The sequence below is a fragment of the Staurois parvus genome, unplaced genomic scaffold (genome assembly GCF_062004578.1).
Source record: "Staurois parvus isolate SC_StPar_1 unplaced genomic scaffold, SC_StPar_1.0 ptg000105l, whole genome shotgun sequence".
NCBI classification, from domain to species: Eukaryota; Metazoa; Chordata; class Amphibia; order Anura; family Ranidae; genus Staurois; species Staurois parvus.
In genome coordinates this window covers 5,802,417-5,816,604 of record NW_028317901.1, presented here as the reverse complement: position 1 = coordinate 5,816,604, position 14,188 = coordinate 5,802,417, and positions in this window count along the sequence as shown.

Below are 14,188 nucleotides of genomic sequence, written 5' to 3'. Positions count from 1 at the left end.
AGTTTACCACCCCTGGTCTAAACCAATAAGGTATCTAAAGAACACGGTCTTCCTCTTCTATGCTAGATGGTGGAGTAGGAAAGCAGAATGCATAGTGGAGGGAAGGCTTGAATAGCTTAGAGCATGGGATAGTTAGAATGTCCGAGGCTAGAGTTAGCGTTTTACTGAAATGAGAAACAAGGAAGGTTTACTTGCTGTGGTAACTGTAGGTTAGCACAGTGTTTTTCAACCTTTTTTGTGCAAAGGCACACTTTTTTCATGAAAAAAATCACGAGGCACACCACCATTAGAAAATGTTAAAAAAATGTACCTCTGTGCCTATATTGACTATATATAAAGTAATTCTCTTGAATAGGAATCAAACACAAAGAAATTATTTTATAATTACTTTATTATGAAATAATAAAGTATTTTATAATTGGACCCGGGGGCCGGACCAAGAGTAGATGAATGATGTGTATGTGTCATCCATAGTAAGTATAGTAATATTCCCCCATAGTAAGCATAGTAATTAATCCCCCATATAGTAATTCATCCCCCATAGTAATTCATCCCCCATATAGTAAGCATAGTAATTCATCCCCCATATAGTAATTCATCCCCATAGTAATTCATCCCCCATATAGTAATTCATCCCCCATAGTAATTCATCCCCCATATAGTAATTCATCCCCCATATAGTAATTCATCCCCCATATTAAGTCCCCAAGCCCCCCCTGTGTCAATCCACTTACCTTTGCTCCGCGCGTTCCTCTCGCCGTTCCGGTGTAGCATGAAAATCTGTCTCCTATGAGGATCTGTCCCCCTCGACGTATCTGCGCATGTGCCAGTTTCAGGCATTAGCAGCTGATCGGCGATCTCCGGCACATGCGCAGATACGTCGAGGGGGACAGATCATCCTGACAGTATCACGCTCCGCGGGCCGGATTAAAAGGTCCGCCGGGCCGTAGTTTGCCCATTGCTGTTCTAATGATTGGTCTATTTGTGAGCCGAGGCCACATGTTACAGATGAAATTGCAATTTTTCCCACGGCACACCAGACAATATCTCACGGCACACTGGTTGAAAAACGCTGGGTTAGGATGCTCACTTCCAGAATCTCCTATGCTAGGCATAATTTCATGTATGTCAAGTTGAAACCTTGAAGTGTGAAGGTGCTCTGCACTTAGAGGCTATAGAAACACCCAAAGAGGAAGGCTCTGTAACCCTTCTCTGAGGATGCAAAACGTTTCCCTTTGTGACTTGATAAACTGGTCACCAGTCATCTTCCTTCAATAGGCATACTCGTGATTTGTCTTTTGTAGGCAAGTCCAGCTGTTCAAGCCTTCAGCCAGAGAGGCCTGCACATTTGAACAGATATAAGAGCCATTCTGGATATTTGTCTCATAATATGTTCCAGGGCATCCAGAGAAAAAAGAAGCTATAATTACTCTGCATCTGTACAGTTCTGAAAGGCAGGGTCATGTTGATTGTTCATTGTCCTGGTCCAATTAGCTACACTTTGACATACTGAATTAGCAGCATGCAAGGGTAAAGATAGCTTTTAAGAGCATCTGAGATTTTCTGTCCACAGTCTTTAAAACATGGCACATCATCATTTGGTACAGTGAGATGTTTAAGACGGGGACTGTAGAGTTGACTACAGGATAGACCATTTTTCTGGATGTTTTGTCTTTTTTAGGAGTATCCCAAGCTTCATAAAATTCCCATTCTATCTGCTCAGGAACAGGGAATGTTTTGCAAGGCGTAGTAGGTGCCCAAAGAGGCGTGGCGAGACAGAAGTGAGTCTACCTGTACAATATTGAGGCTTTTGCATACAGAGGCAACAAGCTTTTCAGCATGACCAAGCATATTTTGGGAAGCTCACTCTTCAATACAGTGAGCGTGGGGGAGAGAAATATTCTGCAGTTTCCTCCAACACTGCCTCTATGTCCTCTTCATTCCCCTCTGATTCAGTTTCACATATAATCAGGGCTGGTGCTAGACGATTTTGTGCCCTAGGCAAGACCACCTACTTGCACCCCCCTCCCCAGAAAAATAATAAAACTTCAAAACAAAACTTCGCAGAGATAATTCTTGCCAATGTTAGCTCTGTATGGAAACTGACTGGGGAGTGGGGAGGAAGCATGGCTTGTGTAGCACCTCACTGGCTGGATACCTCTTTTTCACGGATTGGCTGAAGTTTGCAGGAGATGGCTTCGCCTCCAGCTAACTCCATCCAATCCTGTCTGGGGACAGTGACACCAGGACCCAGAAGTGATGTTTTATATGTTGCTTCTGGGTCATTAACAGGAAGGGGAGGTTAGTGAACAGGTGTTCACCAATCTCCATCCCTTCTACCAGAGGCACCCACCATGCAGGTCCTAGAACTGCTAACAGTGCAATATAGATCAATGGAGAGCAGCCTGTGGATCAAGAACTCAAGCAGGGCTCCAAAGTACTGAGAATACCTCCAAATATTAAGTCATGGTGAAGCCGTACCCCCAAACAGCCCAAAACTTGGGAAGCATGTTGAGCACATGGGGGTTGTGGAAGTGATCTGGAGGTCCATTGGAATGGATCATTTACACCTGATAATCCTCCTGTCAGATTTACACACACTGAATGAGATGCTTCCTGTTCTTATTTACACTTGTGCTTGAGGGACATTAAAAATGTGTGGCTGAACCACACTTTTACCGTCCCCCAACCACTCCCCATTAGGCTGCAAAGGCACTCTCTTGAGTCACATGACACTGGGGAGGGAAAATGGCTAATTGGGCCCAATTTGGACATTTTCACTTAGGGGTGTACTGACTTTTGTTGCCAGCAGTTTAGACATTAATAGCTGTGTGTTGAGTTATTTTGAGGGGACAGCAAATTTACACTGTTATACAAGCTGTACACTCACTACTTTACATTGTAGCAAAGTGTCATTTCTTCAGTGTTGTCACATGAAAAGATATAATAAAATATATACAAAAATGTGAGGGGTGTATTCACTTATGTGAGAAAAAAATAAAAATAAAGAATATATATTATATACAGGTGAAACTCGAAAAATTAGAATATCGTGCAAACGTTCATTTATTTCAGTAATGCAACTTAAAAGGTGAAACTAATATATGAGATAGACTCATTACATGCAAAGCAAGATAGTTCAAGCTGTGATTTGCCATATTTGTGATGATTATGGCTTACAGCTCATGAAAACCCCAAATCCACAATCTCAGAAAATTAGAATATTACATGCAATCAATAAAACAAGGATTGCACACAGAACAATATCGGACCTCTGAAAAGTATAAGCATGCATATGTACTCTGTACTTAGTTTGGGCCCCTTTTGCAGCAATTACTGCCTCAATGCGGTGTGGCATGGAAGCTATCAGCCTGTGGCACTGCTGAGGTGTTATGGAAGACCAGGATGCTTCAATAGCGGCCTTCAGCTCTTCTGCATTGTTCGGTCTCATGTCTCTTATCTTTCTCTTGGCAATGCCCCATAGATTCGCTATGGGGTTCAGGTCAGGCGAGTTTGCTGGCCAATCAAGCACAGTAATCCCACGGTCATTGAACCAGGTTTTGGTGCTTTTGGCAGTGTGGGCAGGTGCCAAGTCCTGCTGGAAAATGAAGTCAGCATCCCCATAAAGCTTGTCTGTGGAAGGAAGCATGAAGTGCTCCAAAATTTCCTGGTAGATGGCTGTGTTGACCCTGGACTTAATGAAGCACAGTGGACCAACACCAGCAGATGACATGGCTCCCCAAATCAACACAGACTGTGGAAACTTCACACTGGACTTCAAGCATCTTGCAGTGTGTGCCTCTCCATTCTTCCTCCATACTCTGGTTCCTTGGTATCCAAATGAGATGCAAAAGTTGCTCTCATCAGAAAAGAGGACTTTGGACCACTGAGCAACAGACCAGGTCTGTTTTTCTTTAGCCCAGGTAAGACGCTTCTGACGTTGTTTGTTGTTCAGGAGCGGCTTGACAAGAGGAATACGACATTTGAAGTCCATGTCCAGGATCCGTCTGTGTGTGGTGGCTCTTGATGCACTGACTCCAGCCTCAGTCCACTCCTTGTGAAAGTCTCAAACACTTTTGAATGGCCTTTTCCTGACAATCCTCTCCAGGCTGCGGTCATCCCTGCTGCTTGTGCACCTTTTTCTTCCACACTTTTCCCTTCCACGTAACTTTCTATTTATGTGCTTTGATACAGCACTTTGGGAACATCCAACTTCTTTTGCAATTACCTTTTGAGGCTTTCCCTCTTTATGGAGGGTGTCAGTGATGGTTTTCTGCACAACTGTTAGGTCAGCAGTCTTTCCCATGATTGTGATTCCTACTGAACCAGACTGAGGGACCATTTAAAGGCTCAGGAACCCTTTGCAGGTGTTATGGCTTAATTAGCTGATTAGAGTGGGACACTTTGAGCCGAGAATATTGCACCTTTTCACCTCAGCAGTGCCACAGGCTGATAGCTTCCATGCCACGCTGCATTGAGGCAGTAATTGCTGCAGAAGGGGCCCAAACCAAGTACTGAGTACATATGCATGCTTATACTTTTCAGAGGTCCGATATTGTTCTATGTACAATCCTTGTTTTATTGATTGCATGTAATATTCTAATTTTCTGAGATTGTGGATTTGGGGTTTTCATGAGCTGTAAGCCATGATCATCACAATTATGACAAATCACAGCTTGAACTATCTTGCTTTGCATGTAATGAGTCTCTCTCATATATTAGTTTCACCTTTTAAGTTGTATTACTGAAATAAATGAACTTTTGCACGATATTCTAATTTTTTGAGTTTCACCTGTGTATATATACACATATATAGTAACTCAAAAAGTGAGGATACTGCCTGCAGCCATGGACATTTTTTAGATTATGCAGAACAGGATGGTGAATATGGATGATTTTAAAAACATACCATGGTTACTGGTGATTGGTGCATCCCCGTACAGGCAATCCCATTCATGTCAATTGGGATGCAGTGGCTGCATGGACACAGCTGCTGGTTCCAATCTGATAGCCATGGGAGCGTGGGTGCCTGAGTATGGCCTGATCAGTCATATTTTCAATAATACTGCCTACATTTCTGCCAGGGTATGCAAACTTTTGAGCAGAACTGTATACAGACTAAGCTTAGAGACAATAGAATGAACAAAAATGAAACCTGGTTAGTCACTATACATAATCGCTTGCCGCACTACGGTTTAATATGTCTGCAGTTATTCAACCACACCTGTATTAAGAGAAATACAGAAGAGCTGCCATTGATGACCTGCATCTGATACTGGTAAATTAACCGACTGTCATGCTGATCCTACACCTAGAGAAAAGCAATTCACATTAAAAAAACAGACATAGCTAGAATATTGCATACAAAAGAACTGCTAGTCAACTGCCAACATGTGCACTACAACCATCAGAGATCTACCCAAGTGTTTTGGTGGGCACTAGGGTGGGGGTAGAAAGGATTAGAGCCATATACCAAGCATGTCCTGTAGATGTAAAATGCCTGATGATCTCAGCAATCCCCCCCCCCCCCTTCCTGTAGCATTCTGACCACCTCAAGCACAAGAGTGTCCCAGTTTGCAGATCAGCACGGAGTATCATAGTACTTGCTGTGACGAATGGGGTGTCAGACCACTGCCCTTTTCACCAACCTGTGACAAAAGACTGGTCAACCTCATACTGCGCTGTCACTTGTGCAACAATGCCACTCTCAGTCCCATACTGCATAGATTTTCCAGCTTGTGGGACCACAATTTAAGTACCAACAGAGCGATTGTCACTGGATTTAACTAAGCAAATAATTCCTTAAACTGCTACCATCGGATTTTACCAAAAAGCAAGAAATATTCACAAGATTAGCAAATAACCATTAGGAAATATAAACATCCGTACACACACTGTCACCACAGACAGGTGTAGCAAACTGGCTCATCAGAGTTGGATGCGGAGTTCCCCTTTTCTATTGGAGGTATTCCTCAATTCTTCCTTCCCTACCCCCTCCCTTCCTGAGAGGCACAGGGACAGATGTGTGTGTGTTAAAAAAAAGTCACTGGCAGGCTGGAACAGCAGAGGGCCCAGAACTATAAAGCCCCCCCATGAAGCCAGAGACTGGTTGTCCCAAGGCCTGTGAAATCTCACCCCTCCTAATCAAGATAAGATAGTTTTTTCCCCGGACTTGAAAGAAGTTGGAACCTCCTAAAACCGACCAGCCAGGTGACAGGAGTTAATTGAACATTCCTCAGGTCAGCTGTCACCTATGTTTCATATCATGGATTATGAAGCTGTTAGTTTTAATTGAGAGTCTGCTGACATCCTGCCCAAAACAGGGTATTGGCCAGACTCAGAGCCACCCCCCCTTGCCAGTGGGATTTTAAAAGACAGGCTGGCAAGCCTAGAGGCTAAGCTTAACACATCTCCTGATCTTAACATCTTCAGAGAGGAGATCAAAGACCCTTCCTGCTCTGCAACTTGGATCTGCTACCTAAAAGGCTCAAATTTGCAAGTAACTTAACCCTGTAACTTTTCCCTATTATCTCTTTGCTATATCTTTATATAACCGTGTTCCAAATTATTATGCAAATTATATTTTTCTCATTTACCTAAATAATTGATGTAAATAACAGTCAGCATAATTCTCATGTTATCAACTATTAAGAGTACAATTCAAATTTTACTGAACAAACCTCCTAATAACAGGATTTTTTTTAAACAAAAAACACTTCCAATGCACTGTTCCAAATTATTACGCACAGTAAGTTTCAAAACACTTTATAGGTTGTAAAGAACTGAAAATTGTCATGTGTTGTGTTTGCAGCATATTTACTGAAATCAAAAGCTATTTCAATCAAACTTTTAACAACATTTTCACTTTTTAAACATTTTAACAGGTCACATTACATTTTACCATAGGACCCCTTATTTGATAGCAGCTTCACAAGTCTTGCATCCATTGAACTTGTGAGTTTTTGGACAGTTTCTGCTTGAATTTGTTTGCAAGATGTCAGAATAGCCTCCCAGAGCTGCTGTTTGGATGTAAACTTCCTCCCACCCTCATAGATCTTTTGCTTGAGGATGCTCCAAAGGTTCTCAATAGGATTGAGGTCAGGGGAGGATGGAGGCCACACCATGACTCTCTCTCTTTTTATCCCCATAGCAGCCATTGATGCAGAGGTATTCTTTGCAGCATGAGATGGTGCATTGTCATGCATGAAGATGATTTTATTACGGAAAGCATAGTTCTTCCATCTGTACCAGGGAAGAAAGTGGTCAGTCATAAACTCCACATACTTAAACAGAGGTCATCTTTACACCTTTGGGGGCTCTCAAGAGGCCAACCTGCTCTGTTCCCATGATTCCGGCCCAAAACATGACTCCACCACCGCCTTGCTGACGTCGCAGCCTTGTTGGAACAGGGTGGCCGTCCACCAACCATCCACTACTCCATCCATCTGGACCATCCAGGGTTGCATGGCACTCATCAGTGAACAGGACTGTTCACTGAAAATTAGTCTTCATGTATTTTTCTGCCCAATGCAGCCATTTCTGCTTGTGAGCATTGGTTAGTGGTGGCCAAATAGAAGGTTTATGCACAGTTGCAAGACTCTGGAGGACTCTACACCTTGATGTCCATGGGATTCCAGAGGCACCAGCAGCTTCAAATATCTGTTTGCTGCTATGTAATGGTATTTTAGCAGCTGCTCTCTTGATCCGATGCATGGATCTGGCAGAAATCTTCCTCAATGTGCCTTTATCTGCACCAACCCGTCTGTGCTCTGAATCAGCCACAAATCTCTTCATAGTGCGATGATCACCCTTAAGTTTTCATGAAATATCTAATGTTTTCATATCTCGTCCAAGGCATTGAAGTATTTCACGCTTTTTGGCAGCACAGAGATCCTTTTTCTTCCTCATATTGCTTGAAAATGGTGCTCTGCTTAATAATGTGGAACACCCTCCTTTAGTAGTTTTACCTTAAATTGGGCTCACCGGCCAATCAAATTATCACAGGTGTCCGAGATTGTTTTCAGTGATCAAAAGAGCCCTGAGACACAATGTCATCCATGAGTTAAACTGAAAAACAAAATATTTCATCTTTGTGACACCTAAATAGAATTTGCATAATAATTTGGAACGCGGTATACATATACATATTGTGACAGTAGGCAGGTGAAATCACCTGGTTGCGTCCTGGATGGACGATATATTTGTCCAAGGTTCAGGCTTTATGGGGATTTGTACCACTAGAGGGAAGTGCTGAGTCCTTCAGCACTGAGGTAATGAGCCCAGCTGAAGGTAGTGGGCTCATTAAACACCTCTATAAAACCTCCCAGAGTGCTTAGGGAGTTGCTCCACCCTGGAACCAGATCTGTGCCTGAACTGTCTGGGGAGCTGACCTGTTACCTGTGTGCAGAGAGACCAAAGCCTGTGTGGCTAGCCTCCAAGTACTAGCAACTAGGTATAGCAGCAGGCTGTACCTAGTGGGTAGCTAGGGAGAAGCTGTTGTTGCAGTAAGTAGCCAAGTTGGCCAGGATTTATTTTGATGTTTCTTTTTGTTTATCCTTTTTTCTGTAAATATTGTAAATAAATTGCACCTGTTTGTTTTCACCTCCACTATTGTTGTGCTGTGCCTATTTTTTTTGTGTTGTGCACCCATCCAGGGGGTCACACACACCCGCTGCCGAGCTAACCCTGTTACATATGGTGGAGGACGGCGGGCAGTTGTGGTAACTAAAGGCCAGCATGGAGGAGATAATCAGACAGTTGGCTCTGGCAAATGCCAATCAACAACAGGCAAATGCAAGTTTCCAGCAGAGCATTGCAGCCCAGCAGAGGGCCTTGGAACAAGCAGAGGTCCGCCATAGGGAATTGCTGGTGCAACAGGACCAGAAACACCAGCAACAAATGGAGGCTGTTTTGAAGCAGCTCCAGCAGAGGCAGCAGACTGAGGCTGATTCTGGTAAAACACCATCATTTTCTGTGGGCCGTTTATTGCCAAAAATGACGGGAGAGGATGATCCGGAGGTGTTTCTAACCACCTTTGAAAGGACTGCTGAAAGGGAAAAGTGGCCTAAAGAACAGTGGGCTGGACTGATGGCCCCATTATTAACTGGAGAGTCGCAAAAAGCTTACTATGACCTAGAGCCGGACCAAGCCAAAAACTATGATGTGCTAAAAGTGGAAATTTTGGCCCGGTTGGGTGTTACCCTTGCTGTCCGTGCTCAGCGGGTACATAATTGGACTTTTCGGCTTGGGAAACCTCCCAGGTCACAGATGTATGATCTCATTCACCTGAGCAGGAAGTGGCTGCAGCCAGAGACTTTGACCGCCTCAAAAATTGTGGAACGTGTCGTCATGGATCGGTTCCTAAGGTCTCTGCCTACTACTATTCAAAAGTGGGTCAGCCATGGAGACCCAGAAACTGCAGACAAGCTGGTGGATCTAGTGGAGAGATACTTGGCTACTGAGAACCTGACCTCCTCTTCCAGAGACTCACGGACTTTCCACCCTAAGACCAGACCATCCCCAGCGGCGGGTAAGATGACTACAAGGGGTGAGGGTGGAGAGAGTGAGAGGGTGGGAGTATTACCCAATGTCTGGCAAGAGCGGCCAGGAAGGCCAAGGCTGCAAGAAGCGGTGAAAAAAATTTGTCTGTTACCGCTGCCGGCAAGAGGGACACATTGCAGCTAATTGCCCAGTGGTGGATGAGCCTATGCAGTGTGACTTTCTGAGCAATAGACGTCAGTCACTGTTTGCGACAGTGGTATGCACGGCCAGCCCGGGCACTGAGAAACATTTGTGCAAAATGACTGTTAATGGAAATAAGATTGTGGGGTTGCTGGATTCAGGTAGCCTGGTAACCTTGATAAGAGAGGAGATGGTCACTACAAAGGTCTCTGGGCATAAAAAGGTGGCGGTGATTTGTGTGCATGGGGACACTAGGGAGTATCCCGTGGCTACTGTGTTTTTTGAGACCCCCAAAGGTAACCTGTCTCATCAGGTAGGATTGGTACCTCATTTACCACATGATGCCATTGTGGGGAGGGATTTTCCAAAATTCTGGGAACTCTGGGATTGTTCTGAGCCCCCCACTGTCTCCCCTGCAGACCAGGAAGGTGAATCCCAGAAAGCGTCTGAGTGTGGTGAGGTCTCTCCCAAGTTCCCCTTGTCGGTACTAGCTGGGGAGACCCAAGGAACTGAGGAGGAGCCCGAATCCTCAGATGAAAATCTGCCGGTTGTGGAGTTCTCGGACTTAGAGGTGCATAGGGAAAATTTTGCAACCGAACAGCTGAAAGACCCCACACTGATAAAAGCCCGGGAAAATGTAGTAAAAGTAGATGGTCAACTAGTGAGTCCTGAGAAAACTGCTGCTTATCCATACTTCCTTGTGGAAAGGGACCTACTCTATCGAGTTGCTCAAGGGGCAGAAGAAACCATTGAGCAACTGGTGGTGCCCAGACCTTACAGGAAGTTGGTGTTGGAGTTGGCCCATGGACACATCCTTGGGGGTCATTTGGGGGCGGAGAAAACATGGGAAAGAGTACTGCAGCGGTTCTATTGGCCTGGGGTCATTAAGGAGGTGGAAAATTACTGTTCCTCTTGCCCTGTGTGTCAGAAGTCGGCCCCTATGCCCCATTTCCGTAGTCCACTGGTACCTCTTCCCATCATTGAGGTCCCCTTTGAAAGGATTGCCATGGATTTGGTAGGTCCGCTGGTGAAATCCGCTAGGGGGCATCAGTACCTGTTGGTCATACTCGACTATGCCACCCGCTATCCAGAAGCAATTCCACTCCGAAATACCTCTGCCAAGACAATAGCTAAGGAGCTATTCCTCGTTTTCAGCCGAGTGGGTATTTCAAAGGAACTGCTGACGGATCAGGGAACCCCCTTTATGTCCCGGGTGATGAAAGAGCTGTGCAAACTGTTCAAGGTCAAACAGTTGCGCACCTCTGTGTATCATCCCCAAACTGACGGGCTGGTGGAAAGGTTCAACAAAACCCTGAAACAAATGCTAAGGAAGGTGGTAGATAAGGATGGAAAGGGTTGGGATTATTTAGTACCCTATTTGATGTTTGCCATCCGGGAGGTACCCCAGTCCTCCACAGGGTTTTCACCATTTGAGTTGCTCTATGGGAGACACCCAAGGGGGCTGTTAGATATCGCCAAGGAAACTTGGGAAAGTGAGAGTTCTCCCCACCGGAGTGTGATTGAGCACGTCGCCCAAATGCAAGATAGAATTGCCCAGGTCATGCCTATCGTAAAGGAACATTTGTCCCAAGCACAGTTAGCGCAGCAGAGGGTGTACAATGGGGGGGCCCGGACCAGGTCATTTGCTGAAGGAGATAGAGTGCTAGTGCTAATCCCTACGGTTGAAAGCAAATTCCTGGCCAAATGGCATGGCCCCTACGAGGTGATTGAGAAAGTGAGTGAAGTGAATTACAGGGTCAGACAACCAGGAAGGCGGAAACCGGAGCAGATCTACCACATTAATCTGCTAAAGGCCTGGAGGGACAGGGAATCCCTAGTTGCTGAGGGTTTGTCACCAGCGCCATCTAACTGCTTGGTTCCGGAGGTTGGAATAGCAGTCACGCTGTCTACAGTTCAAAAACAGGAGGCTAAAGAGTTTGTGCTCCGCAACACAGATGTTTTTTCTGAGCTGCCGGGACAAACCTCGGGGGTGGAGCATGACATTATCACCCCACCGGGTGAAAGAGTAAAACTGAAACCCTATAGAATCCCAGAGGCTCGACGGGAGGCAATACGTGGGGAAGTACAGAGAATGCTAGATTTGGGGGTGATAGAGGAGTCCCAAAGTGACTGGTCCAGCCCCATAGTGTTGGTGCCCAAACCAGATGGGAGCTGGCGATTTTGTAACGACTTTCGACAGTTGAATAAAGTTACAAAATTTGACACCTACCCCATGCCAAGGATAGATGAACTAATCGACCGACTGGGAGCAGCCCGGTACATGACAACGCTAGACTTGACAAAAGGTTATTGGCAAATTCCCCTAGCTAAGTCGGCAAAGGAGAAGACTGCATTTGTAACCCCAGAAGGGTCATTCCAGTACAAAAGAATGCCGTTCGGGTTACAGAATGCACCGGCCACCTTTCAGCGAAAAATGGATCAGATTCTTCGTCCCCATCAGAAGTATGCTGCAGCGTACTTGGACGATGTGATTATCCATAGCGCAGACTGGGCCTCACATTTGCCAAAAGCTCAGGCTGTGCTAGACTCAATATGGAAAGCTGGGTTTACGGCCAACCCAAAGAAGTGTACGATTGGACAGGAGGAGGCCAGGTACCTGGGGTACACTATTGGGAGAGGGGTAATAAAACCTCAGATAAACAAAGTGGAAGCAATACAGAATTGGCCACGCCCAAATAACAAAAAGCAGGTACGGGCTTTTCTAGGAATTGCTGGCTACTATCGGCGATTCATTCCCCATTTTGCTTCTATGGCAGTACCCCTAACCAACCTGACAAAAGGGAAGGAGTCTGTCATGGTTAAGTGGTCCCCTGATGCTGAAGCAGCCTTCCAGTCTTTAAAAAGGGCCTTATGTAGCCAGCCAGTCCTATACTCCCCAGACTTCTCAAAAGACTTTGTGGTCCAGACGGATGCATCCAATGTTGGCTTAGGAGCAGTGCTGTCCCAGGTTTGGCAGGGGGAGGAGCACCCAGTAATCTATCTCAGCCGAAAGCTAAAGTCTCACGAGGAAAATTACGCCACGATTGAGAAGGAGTGCTTAGCGGTGAAGTGGGCCCTAGATTCCCTTCGGTACTATCTGCTGGGCAGACATTTTGACCTGATCACAGATCACGCTCCCTTGAAATGGATGGCTCAAAATAAGGAGACCAATAGAAGGGTAAATAGGTGGTTTCTGGCCCTACAGGAATTTACCTTCACAGTGAAGCATCGCCCTGGTGTTCAGATGGGAAATGTGGATGCTTTATCCCGGGTACATGCCTGCCTGGCTACTGGTGTTACAACCCCAAGGTTGAAACAAGAGGGGGGGGTATGTGACAGTATGCAGGTGAAATCACCTGGTTGCGTCCTGGATGGACGATATATTTGTCCAAGGTTCAGGCTTTATGGGGATTTGTACCACTAGAGGGAAGTGCTGAGTCCTTCAGCACTGAGGTAATGAGCCCAGCTGAAGGTAGTGGGCTCATTAAACACCTCTATAAAACCTCCCAGAGTGCTTAGGGAGTTGCTCCACCCTGGAACCAGATCTGTGCCTGAACTGTCTGGGGAGCTGACCTGTTACCTGTGTGCAGAGAGACCAAAGCCTGTGTGGCTAGCCTCCAAGTACTAGCAACTAGGTATAGCAGCAGGCTGTACCTAGTGGGTAGCTAGGGAGAAGCTGTTGTTGCAGTAAGTAGCCAAGTTGGCCAGGATTTATTTTGATGTTTCTTTTTGTTTATCCTTTTTTCTGTAAATATTGTAAATAAATTGCACCTGTTTGTTTTCACCTCCACTATTGTTGTGCTGTGCCTATTTTTTTTGTGTTGTGCACCCATCCAGGGGGTCACACACACCCGCTGCCGAGCTAACCCTGTTACAATATATATATATATATATATATATATATACACATCTTAGTGACATCTCTTTGTAAATATTTTATTGCACCTGTTTGACTCTTTGTAATAAATCGTTCTTTCTGAAAGTGTTAAACTGTTTTTAAGCGCTTACTTGCAATTCACGAATTCCTGCCTTTTGAAGAGACGCTACTGTTTGTTATAATCTCTGTATAACAGGCCTGAGGACCGTGTTATATAGATCACTATTTCAATCATTATAGTGTATATTTGATAACGGGAGTTTCCCAGTCTCCGACAAAAGTGATGGTGGCAGTAGAGGGTTAGTTGCGTAATTAACCCAACCCAGTAACAAGCGCATTCAGGCAGCAGGCACCGATTGTAGCCCATTAGCTGGACAATCGCTGTGCAGGGTGCAGCTGGGTGTGGCCTTGTTACACACGTCACACCGCGGTTTTAGATCGGCCGGTCCTTCGGTCACTTGTTTGGGGAGAAGGTCTGGGGTCTGACGCCGCGGGCATGACGTATTATTGTTGGTCGCGGTCGTGCGATTGTCGCAGGTTGGTGGCGGCGATCGTGACAGCAGGTATATTCAGAGATTTATACTACAGCAGCACTCTTCAAGAGACAGGGGTTCTTTTAGTTTGTGTTAG